We start from the raw sequence: 15504 nt of genomic DNA on the forward strand, positions 1-15504 counted from the left end.
TTTTTCATACAAATCCATTTGCTCACACCATATCATTATTTGATTCTTTTGAAGTCTATACGTATGTTTTTGTATTATTTCTTTTTAAGTAAGAAATTTAAAAAAAAATGAAAGGAACATTTTGTTTATGATATTGGATGGCATCTCTACGAAAACATATGTTTTTGAGTATAACCTGATGGTGTTAGGTAAGGGACTTAGTAATATCTTCGTATTTTTAATTATGTCTTTATGTATTTCATAAAGATATATTTAATAGGATCTCGCATTTTAAGCAGTCAAATACATATTGTATGGTATGGTATTAGTATGACTACATGGTAATGGTAAGGACATCATTGAAGGCCGATACCTACCTAAGTTGGGAAACATAATAGACCTAAATAGATAATATCAATAGCCCTAGCTAACTATGGACATTGTTTGTTGTCTTAAAGTTGTAATTTATACATTTATTATCTACTTGAATTGAAAGTCACAAAAAAAACAAAAGACACATTAAATGACAACTATCAAAATCAAACTCACAATCATATATTTGGTCAATTATTGTCTAAATTCAAGCGTATATAATAATTGAGCTTTGCACATCAAATTCAATTTTGGTGTGTTTTAATGAAATAATCTGTTTCCTGACAGTTTGTGACGTTTTTATTTTCATTTTTCGTTTCATGTGAAGAACAAAAGCTACAATACACTTTCAGATTTATTCATTGCCGACAATCTTGTTTTTCCAATGCAGAGATGTGGACTGAAAAATTGCAAAGTTCAACGACTTTACAAGATCTACAAAATCACTCTATTGGTAATTGATATAAGACTTTTACAATTTCTGGAAATTGAGATGAATAACATTGCTAAATGTATAGGTCATATTCAAACCCCAAAAGAGCTTTTGCGACTTTTATGTATTACTAAATGTTGTCTCGAGTATTTTAGAAAACAGTGATTTTTTTTTTAAATTTAAAAATATTTAAAAAGAATATGAGCAATTAGTTATAAGCAGCTCCTTAGTTTATATAAGGGTTTGAGTAAATCAATGGTGCATTTTTGTTATTACGATAATATTCTTGCTTTCCTCAAATTGACATAGCGAAAACTTTGAAATAAAGTTACTGTCCAACGTGATTCTCTGTTGAAACATATTCTTCTTTATCATATCTTTTTCTTTAAATATTATCATTTAGACTAATAGCATGAGTTGTAATATATTAGTTGCCACTTAACAGCAAAACAAGTAACTTTTTTAGATTTATTTAAATGACGAAAGTTGAATTGACAACTGCATTTACTATCAAAAAGATACAGAATATGAAGTATATAACATAATATAGGAAATATGAACTACTTTTTCAACTGATTGTTATAGTTTGTTCTTATGTTGTGCTGTTACACTTCTATCCCAGGTTTGGGGAGGGTTGAACGCTCACAAACATGTTTAACCCCGCAACATTCTTTATGTGCCTGTCCCAAGTCAGGAGCCTGTAGTTCAGTGGTTGTCGTTGGTTCATGTCCGTCATATTTGTTTTTCGTAAATTGTTTTGTAATTAATTATGCCGTTAGTTTTCTCAATTGAATTCTTTCATATTTTTCATGTCGGGGCCTCTTATAGCCTTTTCTAGCCAACTATACGGTATGGATTTTTCTCATTGTTGAAGGCCGTACGGTTGCCTAAACTTGCTTACATCCACATCCACTTTATTTGAACTTTGATGGATAGATATCTCATTGGCAACCTTGCCTCCTCTCCTTATTTTTATAAAGTAATTTTTCTGGTATATTTAGGTCGGTCATAAATAAATTAGGCATGGACATCAGTCTACTGATGTTCAAATCTCGTAAATCGATGTAGAAGAGACAAATCAAGGCAACAAAATAATTGAGGGTATCGAATTAACTCCAAAAGCAGCGAGATCGTGCGCGTCGAACGTTCTGTTATAAATGCATCACCCGCCATGCGAAACAACACTCAAAATGTCTTGATAGAAAACAAACCGTAAAATAACAGAGCAGACAACTATACTTATATCAAAAGATTTTAAACCAAAAACGTGTAGCTAATGAGCTATGACACAAACACATTGTATCGGTGACCTCAAAACTAATGCTAAAGTCATTTGATTGATTGATTAAGTGATTGGTGTTTTTGCCACTTTCAGCACTATGAGTTATGTCGTGCAGTTTGTTTTCATTGGTGGAGGCAGAGCATGGTACATTGATATCACAAAATTGCATCTTAAGTTCTCTTTTTATAACACCTTACTCATATTATTATTTTTCATTGTTCAAATCTTTTTAATTTTCCACCGTTTCCATGGTAACGCAAGATAAGGTAATACTGCTTGAAAGGTCATTGAAAACATCAAAATTCATTAATTTGACTATATTTTTAATGCAAAATAATCAAATTCAGTAAAGAAATGGCAAAAACAACTAAAGTATATGTTAAAAAGTTACATTTAAGAATGCATTCCTATACATGAACATCTCCTATCTTACTTTCTATGTTAACACTAATGTTTTCTGTTGAACATATAATCAGAGAAAGCGAAATTGTCCAAAAAGGCTGTTTTTTGACATTTTTGAACAATGGTTTAATAAAACACATTCACAGAAACATTTCATTTATTGATATTAAAAACAATGCTGTTTTTGAATATTTTGATGAAAAAAAAAAATCGTGTTTTTTTTATTTTTTGCCAGAAAAAAGTTTATCAAAATAACTTCAAATTTCACAGCACAACAAATAACCATTTTGACCCTTGAAATTGACAATTAAAAAAAATATTTACTTAAGTAAACTGAATCAAAACATTTGTCAATCAAATACTTCAGTTATCAATTCTGTTAATTGTTTTCAACTTTTGTTGACCTTGACCTTAATATAATGACCTTCAACAAATTGCCTAACTGCTAAAATTTCAGAAAAAATGGGATCATTCGAACCCTTTTTTGCTATTTTACAATACAATGCTTCATACAATGAAGACCAGCAAAATAACATGAACTTGGTTAGAATTATAAGTTAATGGCAACATAAACAATCAGTTGTCTACATGGGTGTGAGTATTTAAAAGATTGAAAACTAGAGGCCCACAGCCTAAATAGCTCAAACTGGAGGCAAAAAAAACAAAAATCACTTTTTAAAAAATTCACATTTCATATGCCATAATCCAAAAGATAGTCAGATTGTTATGATATCTTGAGGGTGTGTAGTTTTCATCCTTCTAATTTATTTAATCTAACTACACCTTGCATCAAGCTACTATATATATATATGTATCTAAAGCTTTAGAGGAAAAGTAAAATTGGAAATAAAATGCTCTGCTGGGCTCAGCTTGATACTACTGCAAAGGTCGAACCCTGAACAGTTGGGGCAAGTATGGACACAACATTCAAGCTTGATACAGCACTGAATTTGGATTATGATTAAATATTTGACACAGGCATAGGTTTCTGACACAGATTGAATGTGGTCTAAGAACTTAAAAAAATTTAATTTACTTATTCAAACCATATCATCATTATTTGCTTTTATATATAAATCAGAAATAACCAATTTAAAATGGAAAATTTTAAAGAAAAAAAAAAGGAAAAAAAAATCCCCCCCCCAAATTTTTTGAACCCCCTTATGATTCATCACCCCCAAACTCAATCCCAGCCTTCCTTTTGTGGTATGGTACCTTGCAGTACAATTTAAGAGAGATCCATACACTTGAACACAAGTTATTGTCTGGAAACTAGAAAAATGCTTGTTTTTTTTTTGCCCCTAATTCCTAAACGTTTAGGGTAATTAACCACAAACTCAAACCATGCTTTCCCTTTGTGATATGGAACCTTGTAGTACAATGTCAGAGAGATCCATATACTAATACACAAGTTATGTCTGGAAGTTACAAAAATGCTTATTTTTGACCCCTAATTCCTTAACTGTTGGTACCATAACCCCCAAAATCAATCCGAACCTTCCTTTTGTGGTATTTAACCTTATGGTAAAACTTCATAGAGATCAATTCACTTATATAAAGTTAGAGTGAGAAAACCAAAGTGTCTATCACAGGTGGGGCATAAAAAAATGAATTTTATAGATGACCTTTCAATAAACTTTCTTACAAAACTTTATGTTCAGACGACTGAGGTACGAACAATGAAAGCCAAATGATTGATATCCCTCACATTGAAATTTTGTCACAGTGAAATAAAATGTCTTCAAGATTTAGTTACAAACAGACAAACAGAGTGATGGACTATAAATGTAAGTTTTCATGGATTTCTTGATTCTCTTATTCATTCAGCACGGCCAATAAATCACTGTCACCAGCATCTAAATCACAGCTGTCTATACACATTATTGTCTTTCCTGCATTCATAGCAAGTCTTGAAAAAAATGATGCAATTTGGCTAGGTTGTAACCATTCATTGGGGGAAAACTTTCGTTTTCCATTTTCTGACATGTTACGCATGTTCATAGCAACAGCTGCTGGATTTTCTTTCTTGCCACTAGCCTCTCCATTCTTAAATAATTCTGTAAGATATGATTTCACATTCTGTGAAAATCTGACATACTTTTTCTCTTTCTTTAATGCCCAACCCATTGCAGGTATATTGAAATTGTTGCTGCTAGAGGTTCCAGGTTGCATTTTGTAAATACAGCTGTTTCTCAAACCACGCCTCTTTTGGGGAGATATTTAATATTCATAGGTATGTTAATTTGTTAACGTACTGGTTCCCATTGATGATCTCTATGTTTCATCTCATAGAGGCATCACTTGGGAATGTAACTAGTATAGATAAACATGGTAGCGGCTAAATTTTAATTCTTAGGAGGTCCAAAAATGGAGGTAAGGGTAGTATAGAATTTTAGTATAAGTTTAAACTCTTAGAAGTTCAGGGCATATAAATGTTGAAAATATGCCGCACAGCCCTATATTTTGACCTTTGAATAAAATAGTAGTGCATATAAACTTTCCGTTCTGGGATATTATTTTTCACGAAACTTCATAGTAAAAGTGTCACAGTTTTAGCCGCAAAGGGAGTTCCTATGGGAAATTGCATTGTCTGTATTTACAGAATTGCAACCTATATAGGGTTAAAAAATAGAACATACAGAATTTCACAAAATCTGGTTTATCTCAGAGATTTTAAAGAATTTAACTCAAATATGAAGTTTTATAAATATTTCATGAAGATTGAGAAAATCCTGGGCCTTAACTATGATGACTCAGCATAAATTCACAGTTTACAGTATGCATGGTTTACTTAAAGCCCTGAATTCAAAATAAATTCATAATATATGCCTATTTGTAATTTAAATTGTTTAGAAGTGCTTATATTTACTCTTCACAGTAATTGCAACTCATTGATCCTTCCTAAATATTTCTGGTTGGGTGTTTTTGTCCTGTCGATAACCCAAAAGTAAGCCGTAACGCCTAAATGTGCTTTTTTGTGACTGCGGCATAAAAAAGTACAAGCTAGAATGACAAAAAGACCTCAGTAAAACTTACAATAGTGTGTTCCATCCTTAATATGTAGTAAATATTTCACATTGCTAGAAACAGGGAAAAAAATTAGCAAATGTGAGGCCCCAGGGGCAAAAAAACAGAGGAAAATGCCTACCCCTGAGTCATAAAACAGATAATTTAACTTGTAAATGCTATGATTTTTTATTTTAAAGGTCTTTTATAAAGTAAACAATAACTGTGCTAGGAAGTTATGCAAAAATCAGATGTAAGCAGTCATTTCAATCAAACTTTTAGTGAATTTATGCACCAGACTGATATCTTCATAAATACAACTTTTGCAAATATGCCTTTGTTTAAACACTTCTAGGACATATATTAACTAACTTATGTTAGATATATGGTTAGGGATGATACTGTTGTGACAAGAATTCTAAACTGACTATTTGAGGCAGAAATTGTGAACTTTCATTGACAAAGAGGCATACAGTAAGATGTGGACTGGAGACATAGGCAGGATTGGATACTTTGTATAATCTTGAATGTTGGAATGGTTAACTACTAAACAAAACATTTATAGTATTCTAAAATGCTTTCAATTTGTTATCAGAATAGTTTCAAACAGGTTTTAGACAGTTCATGTCAGAAAACATGCACATAGGGTAAGCTGGCAATAATTAGAGTCTTGTTTTCAAAATCTTTAAAAAATTGAAACAGGGGTAGGGGTATAAAATGTACTGTAAAAGGAGACTTAGAGTATATGCAGTGATTTCTTTAAGGCTATAATTCTGATAAATAAGTATTGTTGTGAGAAAAAGTGTTTTTAGAGAGTTTTCTATTTGAATAAATGTTTGTATAGGTTGCACTTTGTAAATACAGCTGTTTCTCAAACCACGCCTCTTTTGGGGAAATATTTAATATTCATAGCTATATATATAGGTATGTTAATTTGTTAACGTACTGGTTCCCATTGATGATCTCTGTGTTTCATCTCATAGAGACATCACTTGGGAATGTAACCAGTTTAGATAAACATGGTAGCGGCTAAATTTTAATTCTTAGGAGGTCCAAAAATGGAGGTAAGGGTAGTATAGAATTTTAGTATAAGTTTAAACTCTTAGAAGTTCAGGGCATATAAATGTTGAAAATATGCCGCACAGCCCTATATTTTGACCTTTGAATAGAATAGTAGTGCATATAAACTTTCCCTTCTGGGATATTATTTTTCACGAAACTTCATAGTAAAAGTGTCACAGTTTTAGCCGCAAAGGGAGTTCCTATGGGAAATTGCATTGTCTGTATTTACAGAATTGCAACCTCCAGGATCAGATTCAATAGTGACATGAGTAGAAACATGAAGATTTTCACATTTTTCAGCCCATATCTTTTTAGCTCTGTCATAAGTTGAGTCATTTAATAGTTGTTTTGAGTGTTTTCCAATGAGAATGTGATCTTGAATTTTTTCAAATGACTGATAAGCCTTGGTGTAGCCCTACTCTGGGCAATAGAATACGTTGTCAACATTATTGCCTTCATGGTCTTGTAATGAAGTGTCCAATTCTTCTAAGACTGTAGTACAATTTGATGATTCAGGAATTTGTTGTTCTATGACTATTGACTGGTTTGATGATGAGGAACTTTGTTCATTTGCAAAGGCAGTTTGGTTGGATGATACATGTTGTTCATGAATTTCTGCTGATGTTTCTTGTTTTAGATTGATATGCCCTGTTGACTCATGATCTTGAAAGTCATCACTGATGATCTGTAAACAAGTAGCTGGTTGTTCACCGCGAAACATTTGCTTTACCTTGTTCTTCTCGATAAAGCAACCATCTCCTATTCTGTATGCTTTCCATGTTTTTATTCCAGAACTTGTGTACTCTACATTCGTGATAAAGCTTACACCTTTCCAAGAATGTGTTTTAAGCTGATGCTTTGTTGTATCAACATCAACAACTGATGTATAAACTCCTTTAACTCCAGCTCCACTATCAATCGCTTCTTTCATCTGCATAGCTGCAGTGATTTTATGGCCTTCTGCAGAGAAAATTCTCATTTTTTGTCTCATATGGGCAATTTTAGCATCACAGTAGCTTTTGCCACTCTGGGCCTCACTATAATCATAACGTTTGATTTGTATCCCTAAAAAAATAAATAATGCTTTTGTTTTTTTCATATTTATAAAGATACAACCTACAAACATTGATGAGAGTAAACATATATATTGAAATAATTCTTATATGATTTGCATATTAAGGAATAAGATAATATGATTGGTCGAGAGTGCTTCTGGTAGTGTCTTTTGACCTTATTTCTTTTTTTTTTAAAATAGATGACCCTGACAAACTTACTTTTTGTAACGAGTGTGAACAAGATCTTGGTGATACTAACACAAACTGGCTTGAAGTTAAAATATTTATTTTTTCCTCGCATTCATCTTTAAATGTTAGTGAATTGGTCCAGCAAATACACCAATTTTAAAATTCCTTTAAAAGGGTATATTATCCTACAGTACATTTCACTTGTTCCTTAATTTATCTTTATGTTGGAGATGGATTAAAATTTACAAATGTGGAGCAGGATATACATGTATCAAATTTAGAATGGAAATGGGGAATGTGTCAAAGAGACAACAACCCGACCATAGAGCAGACAACAGCTGAAGGCCACCAATAGGTCTTCAATGCAGCGAGAAACTACCGCACCCGGAGGCGTCCTTCAGCTGGCCCCTAAACAAATATGTATACTAGTTCAGTGATAATGGACGTCATACTAAACTCCAAATTATACACAGGAAACTAAAATTAAAAATGATACACGACTAACAAAGGCCAGAGGCTCCTGACTAGGGACAGGCGCAAAAATGTGGCGGGTTAAACATGTTTTTTTGAGATCTCAACCCTCCCCCTTTACCTCTAGCCAATGTGGAAAAAACAAACGCACAACAGTACGCAAAGTAAAACTCAGTATAAGAGAAGTCCGAGTCCGATGTCAGAATAGGAAACAAAAGAAAATGAACAAAATGACAATAATACATAAATAACAACAGACTACTAGCAGTTACTGACATTATGACAAGATTATGTCTTCATCATATGAATATCGGGCACAATCCCTCCTGTTAGGGGTTTAGTATTATACCGTCATAAAATATATGAGAAGAACATAACCCGTGTCATGCCAACAACTGGTTTTAGAATAAATTTGTTTAATTCCGATGCAAAGACCCTATAAGTGAATCAATATTAAAGCCAAAATATGCAATCTTTAATGACCTGACAACAGTATCATAACTATATCCCTTCTTAATAAGTCTGTTTAAAGGTTTTGTTAGCTTTTGAGGTGAATACTGACATTTTTGTGCTTTGTAAAGAATATTACCATAAAAGATTGGATGTGAAATACCTGAACGTACAAGATGTCTGCATGTTGAGTTATATTTACGAATGATGTCCTTATACCGATGATAAAATTTAGTAAATGTTTTGACTAGTTTATGATATCGAAAACCCTGGTGTAATAATTTTTCCCAGAAATTGCTCATTCTTGAATAAGCATTCGACAATGTTTGATACAAGTTTTATAAAAAACCTAGCAATTATGGTATATGTGGGAGCCCTTACAAAGCAATTTATGTCATTAACATTTCCAAGGGACATAACTCACTGTTATTTCTATGCCCTCCCCCTCCTATTATGTTGGGCATGGTACCAAAACAAAATCCTATAAAACTCCATATTTGTATTTCGGTGAAAGTGATATAATGTTACCTGTTCTTTCTGACAAACTTGGTATTGCTAGCCACAGCTGACCACAATAGTAACAACCAGCGTTGTCAGATCTAAGGTATGCCTCTGTGATTTGTGGTAACTGTTTCTTAATAGAAGATAGTGTGTGCTCCAACAGGGATAAAACAGCGAAGAAGTCCTGCTTCACATGGTCCATTATATGAGTAAAGGTCTTGTGCTAAAATAAAAATCAGTTCTTATTGTATACCGTCAAAGTATGGATGGTGTTTAATATGACTTTCTACAAATAAATAAAACTAAAACACACCTGCGAAATAGCTGTCCTTTAGACCGTTGTTAAAAGTATGTAAAACTTCTGTAGGCTGACATTACAATTTTTTTCTTTCATCCTCCTTTTTCCAAAATCCGTCATTTTTTGTTTTCTATTATTCAATTCTTCTGTTACTATGAGCATACATGACATACATATACTATAAATAAAGTGTATTTCCTATTTACTATCATTTCAAAGTTTACTTTCCACTGTGTCACCAACAGTAAATAGCAAATACACTCTATTTATAGAATATGTAACGCAAAAATAATTGTCCTGTTCCCAAGTATCTATCAAAACTATTTGTTGTTTTCACAGTCTTAAATATAACGGAAGTCTTGTCTATGACTTAAAAATCTTTCCAATGACGGAAACAATATCTGGACGCCTTATTTCCATTTTTCTCTCAAAATAACCGAAACTGAATAATCATAAAAGAAAATGACAAATGCGACTGTGCATGGTACCGTTAGGACACGGATGGTTGATAATTAATTTATTGTGGAAAAGAAGAGAAGCAACACACAAAATGAGGTCTTCTCATTAAGGAATGACTGTAATATTTTTTCTGTCTATGAAGAAATAACATCAAAAATGTGGTGCATACTGAATAACCCGTGCACCACATTTTTTATGTTATTTCGAATAGACAGAAAAAATATTACAGTCATTTCTTATAATTTAATTCTAAATTCCATTTTAAACCGGAGTAAACCATGAAAAAACGTTGATGACGTCACGGTCACATGACAAAATTATGTCTATGAGCTGATAAACAAAACAACGTCAGCCAATCAGAAGACGTGTTACATCCAAAATTAAATTATTTTAATATAAATAAAATTGAGAATGGAAATGGGGAATGGATTTATTTATCAATTGGTCACCAATGCCAATGTTTTAGGAATCCAGAGTACTCAAGGGAAGTTGCAGACCTAACCATGCTTGATAACGAAGTAACTGACAAACTTATTGAATTTTCAAATATCATTCTTATCAAGTTTGGTTCAGATTGGTGAAAGTATACATGTGTACTTAAAAAATTTTCCCATAGGGTTTGTTGGTTCCCTAACTATGTTCCATGCAGCCATCATGTTACTGTCAAATCATTTTGGAAAAAAATGTGTGTTTAGGTGTAATACCACCAAATCATAGTACGTCACATCCGGTTGTATACGAAAATAGGTCGAAAAAAATATTCCCTTGAATTTGACAGTTGTAGGTAATTGATCCTACATTTCATTGCAGTAAAACATTTCTAGGTCTTAAACATATATCTTGGGTATTTCAAAGCACCATTATTTTTTTATTTGGGGTTTCTATAGAATATTTTGGAAACTTGAGGTTACATGGTTACTAAAGCTTGTACACAGGTTTAGAAAGGGGGAAAATTTGATTGGTTAACTTCCAGTGATTGTTATTTTCTTATATGCAATGAAATGTTATGTGAAATTTTTTCTATAGTACTGGACATGATAAAACTTTATTCATGCCAAGTATTTCTTTATTTGAAACAAAGATAAATTCTGCACAATTTTTTGAAAAGTGGAAATTTAACAAAGACTAATAGGGAAAAATCAATGGTGGTATTACACCTTTAAGGAATAGTGGTGGAAAAGCTTGGTGCATTATTTCCATGAAATTCAGTAACAATTGTTTTTTTAAAGATTTTTTATTTTTTTGCGTTACTTGTAGTTTTTCCTAATCAATGGGCCACTTAAGCTTTTAGCTGTTGGGTCAATAATAATTTTTGTAATGTAATGTTTTTGTTTACAGAGTTTTTAAAGATTTTTGTTGCATATATATATTTTAAATTTTCAGTAATAATGGCTGCCATGTTTGATGACATTTAGGTTCATTATAATGGTAAATAGGATTATCATTTAAATAATATTACTCTTACCTTTAAACTGTTGTCTTCATCTTTAAAAATGGCAACACACACATGCCAGTGCATCCCTTTTTGACCAAAGAAATCTTTCATTCTTTCCCTAAACATCTGTGGAAGGTATATCATTGCCCAATCCATGATAATAATTACTTCATTGCCTTGTATGCTGTTCAGAAGATCAAACCTGGCATCATCTTGGTTGATTGTTCTCAAGATGTGAGATCTCCAGTCCGCAATCTGCCTTGTTGATATTTCCAGGTCTTGGAGGAAAGCTTCTTGATCCTCTGGACAGCTGGATAAAATGGCCAACCGAACTTCTTCAACAATATCTCCAAGCAGCAGACATCTGTCGCATGCCTTTTGATGCAAATGTTCACATCCAACACTAAGGGCACCAACTTTTGGATCACTTAATGAATACTGCAGGCAATGGAAGGCACATTCATCTTCTCTTTTTATATGCAGTTTGTAATCTGTTTTTAAGTACAGTCTGCTATTTAAAAGTCTGCTCTTAACTGTACTCGTCCAGTCCTCTGATTTATTCAGCTTGGAAATTAAGGACAAAATGTTGTCAAATGCTGTGGTGCCATCTACAGCAATGTTGTCTAAACCCTTAAGGCACTTCCTTTTGGATGCTTCACATGCATTCAAAACTTGATACAGTGTTTAGTCACTTAGAGGATTGAAATCATTGTCGGCACAGTAGAGTTTATACAGTTTAATCAAGTTTGAATGGATGACTGTTCTAACAACATCTGGGATAACAAGAATATCTCCCGAGTCTAATTTTAGGTCATGGGTAGTGTAAGATGATATTTGGTTGAAAGATGGGTCACTGAAGAATTCTACAGCATGCTGTAACATGGCATAGTTTATTCTCTGTCTATGTTGTGTCTTTGAAGATTGTATACATGAGCCAGGACCATTAACAAATGCATTGTTTTCTGGCTTTATCTATTTGGTATTTTGTGATCTCAGGAATCCATGTCAACAAATCAGTCTTTAAAAACTGGTTCACAACAAGAGACAAAAGTTGACACTTTACATCTGCATCCTTTATACTTTTGCACATCTGGGAAACAACATGAAGAAGGTCATCATCACCTTTCGTTACTGAAACCTGATCAGAAATTCTCCTTAGTTTAGTTCCTTGTTTAGGTGCAATAGCATTATATAGAGCTTCAGATGTTTCCTCAGCCTTTCTTTTGTAGTATCGGATGGTTCTGTCTTTTGCTTCATCTATATTTGTGTTCAGCTTTGATCTAAGTGGACTGATACAACCTTGACCTAGAACATAAATAGCCTTGTTGATATAAGCAATTTGGATTTATTTAAGAGGCAATGCTTCGTCCCCTTGGCTCCAACTTGAATCTTGACTGCTGCACACTGTACTAACTTGCCCCTCGCTGTCTTGTGAATCTGTGTATAAATTCTATAAATAGAAAATCATGCAGGTAACAATTGTCATTCAAAAAGAACTAAACAATATCATATATAAGGATGTTCAACAATTTCTTAATATACATGGTTAGAATTCAGCATATCAAATTAAAGACTAACATTAATTATATTTTTGATGTCAGAAATCAAACAAAGTTTATCTTTTAATAAAAAAAAAAGTGTAATTTTGGACCCTTTTGACCTCAATGTTGACTAATTTGACAACAGGGCCCGAAATCCAAACACAGTTAGATTCAGCATATCAAAGAACCACAATAATTAAATTTTTGTTGAAATCAAACAAAGTTTTATTTTGGACCCCGATTTGGACCAACTTGAAAACTGGGCCCATAATAAAAAATCTAAATACATGTACAGATTCAGCATATCAAAGAACCCCAAGAAATCAAGAATATTTTTTGTTAAAATCAAACTAAGTTTAATTTTGGACCCTTCGGACCTTAATGTATCCCAGTTTGAAAACAGGACCAAATATCAAAAATCTAAATACACGGATATATTCGTATATCAAAGAACGCTAATAATTCAATTTTTAATGAAATCAAACAAAGTTTAGTTTTGGACCCTTTGGATCTCAATGTGGACCAATTTAAAAACAGGGCCCAAAATCCAAAAACGTTATACACGGTTAGATTCAGCATATTAAAGCACCCCAAAAATTCAAGAATAAAACCCCATTGAAATTGGTCAGGAAATAAACAATTTATACAAATATTGTTTTTGGCCCCTAATTCCTAAACAGAAAAGGCCATAACCCCCAAAATCGATCCCAACCTTCCTTTTTTGGTATGGAACCTTATGGTACAAATTCAGAAAAATACATACATTTACACACAAGTTATTGTCTGGAAACTAGAATAAACTGCTTTGCTGAGCGCAGCTGGATACGCCCGCAGAGGTTCAACCCTGAACACTTGGGGCAAAAATGGACACAATATTCAAGCTTGATACAGGTCTGAATTTGGATTGTAATTAGATATTTGACATATTATAGGTTCCTGAATAAATGTAGTCGAAGAACTTGAAATTGGTTATATGAATTGAATTTATATTTAATTAAAGATTTCTTGCTGTTGTGCAAAACACTGTGCTGTTGCGCAATGCTAAGTAAATCTGTTGTCAGACTATAAACAAATAAAATCTTATAACTCGGAAACCTAAATTCAAAAATTTATAAATATCAAAAGGGAGCTTACAAAAATAGATATAAACAATTTACCAAAGTTTCATAACTTTTGAGTTATTGTCTGAAAACTGGAAAATCCCCATTTTTGTAATGAATAAAACCCCATAAATCGGAAACGTATAGTCTAAAATTTATAAAAATCAAAAGGGAGTTCATGTCGATAGAAATAAACAATTCGTCAAAGTTTCTTGCAAATTGGTGAAATTGTTTTTGAGTTATTGTCAGAAAAACTGGAAAATCCCCCCTTTTTTTATGAATAAAACTAGGGATGTCAACTTGATAAAGATTTACTAATCGAGTACTCGTTGGATTTACCGAGCGATACTCAAGTACTCGCTCGGAAAAACATCTACAAAATGGAAACACAAAATTATATCTATTTTATGTATTGTTTGTCGTCTTCTTAAGAACGTAAAACCCTCAACATTATTACCTAGGACTAGATAATAGTTCCAGGAATTTTATACCATAATTAATAGCTCATTTACTACTTGTACCAATTAAGTAAATTGGCAATAATCTAATCAATTAATTAATCATGTTAAAACACATCTTTGGAAAAATTATTACTCAAACAACAGTATTTGGGAATCGTAAAAAAACACATTTAATGGTCAGCAATGGGGTAATGATTAGAACTTATTGATGCCTTTAATCATTTTCTGAGGGTCAACACAGGGTGCAACGAATTTGTTCTTATTTAGAAATATTATCTTGTCAGCTTTTTCTGGGACGAGGTTATTTCTCAACTTTGTTACGTATTTAACATTCCTGCTGATGAAAATATTTGCTCTGATGGTACAGAGGTGGGGGAGGGGGAATGACTATAAGATTAGCTAAAAGTGTAAGCAATAGAAATGTGCTCTTGTTCATAGCCTACCTCTGTTCGGAGTAATTTAAAATGACAATTAAACGCACACATTCGAGACATATTTTAATAGTGATTAATATTTAATTTCCTAGGAGGCCCTCTCAATAAAAATATTTTTGTTTAAGCTTAAGAAAGCAACAACACTCTAACAGGAAACTGATTAGTCGAGTATCGTTTTGGTATTCGATACTCGGTACTAACTAGCGATACTCGAGTACTCGAAAATTGTTGACATCCCTAAATAAAACCCCAAAACTCGGAAACGGTAAATCAGAAATTTATAAAAAAAAACAAAAGGGAGCTCACGTCAATAGATATAAAACATTCACAAAAGTTTCATGCAAATTGGCGAAATTCTTTTTGAGTTATTGTCCTAAAACTGGAAAATCCCCCCTTTTTTAATGAATAAAACCCCAAAACTCTGAAACGTTAATCCGAAATTTATAAAAAAACAAAAGGGAGCTCACGTCAATAGATATAAAAAATTCACCAAAGTTTCATGCATATTGGTTAAAGCGTTTTTGAATTAATGTCCGACATGTTGACGACGGACGGACAACAGATTACCATAATA

The 15504-nt window shown here is 32.7% G+C and overlaps 2 protein-coding genes and 1 long non-coding RNA gene across 8 annotated transcripts in view; 1 reads left to right on the forward strand and 2 right to left on the reverse strand.

Annotated features, from left to right (window-relative positions):
- Positions 1 to 15504, forward strand: part of LOC127734818 (uncharacterized) — a 70466-nt gene that overhangs the window by 34760 nt on the left and 20202 nt on the right. The window lies entirely within an intron of this gene.
- Positions 1 to 15504, reverse strand: part of LOC127734821 (ankyrin repeat and death domain-containing protein 1A-like) — a 162458-nt gene that overhangs the window by 2606 nt on the left and 144348 nt on the right. The window lies entirely within an intron of this gene.
- LOC127734831 (uncharacterized) lies at positions 7309 to 9271 on the reverse strand. Its single transcript, XR_007997789.1, has 2 exons — positions 9230 to 9271; positions 7309 to 7601 (listed from the first exon to the last, which is right to left on the reverse strand). It is a non-coding gene; the product is annotated as an uncharacterized LOC127734831 (long non-coding RNA).

The sequence above is a fragment of the Mytilus californianus genome, unplaced genomic scaffold (genome assembly GCF_021869535.1).
Source record: "Mytilus californianus isolate M0D057914Y unplaced genomic scaffold, xbMytCali1.0.p SCAF_3, whole genome shotgun sequence".
Lineage (NCBI taxonomy): Eukaryota > Metazoa > Mollusca > Bivalvia > Mytilida > Mytilidae > Mytilus > Mytilus californianus.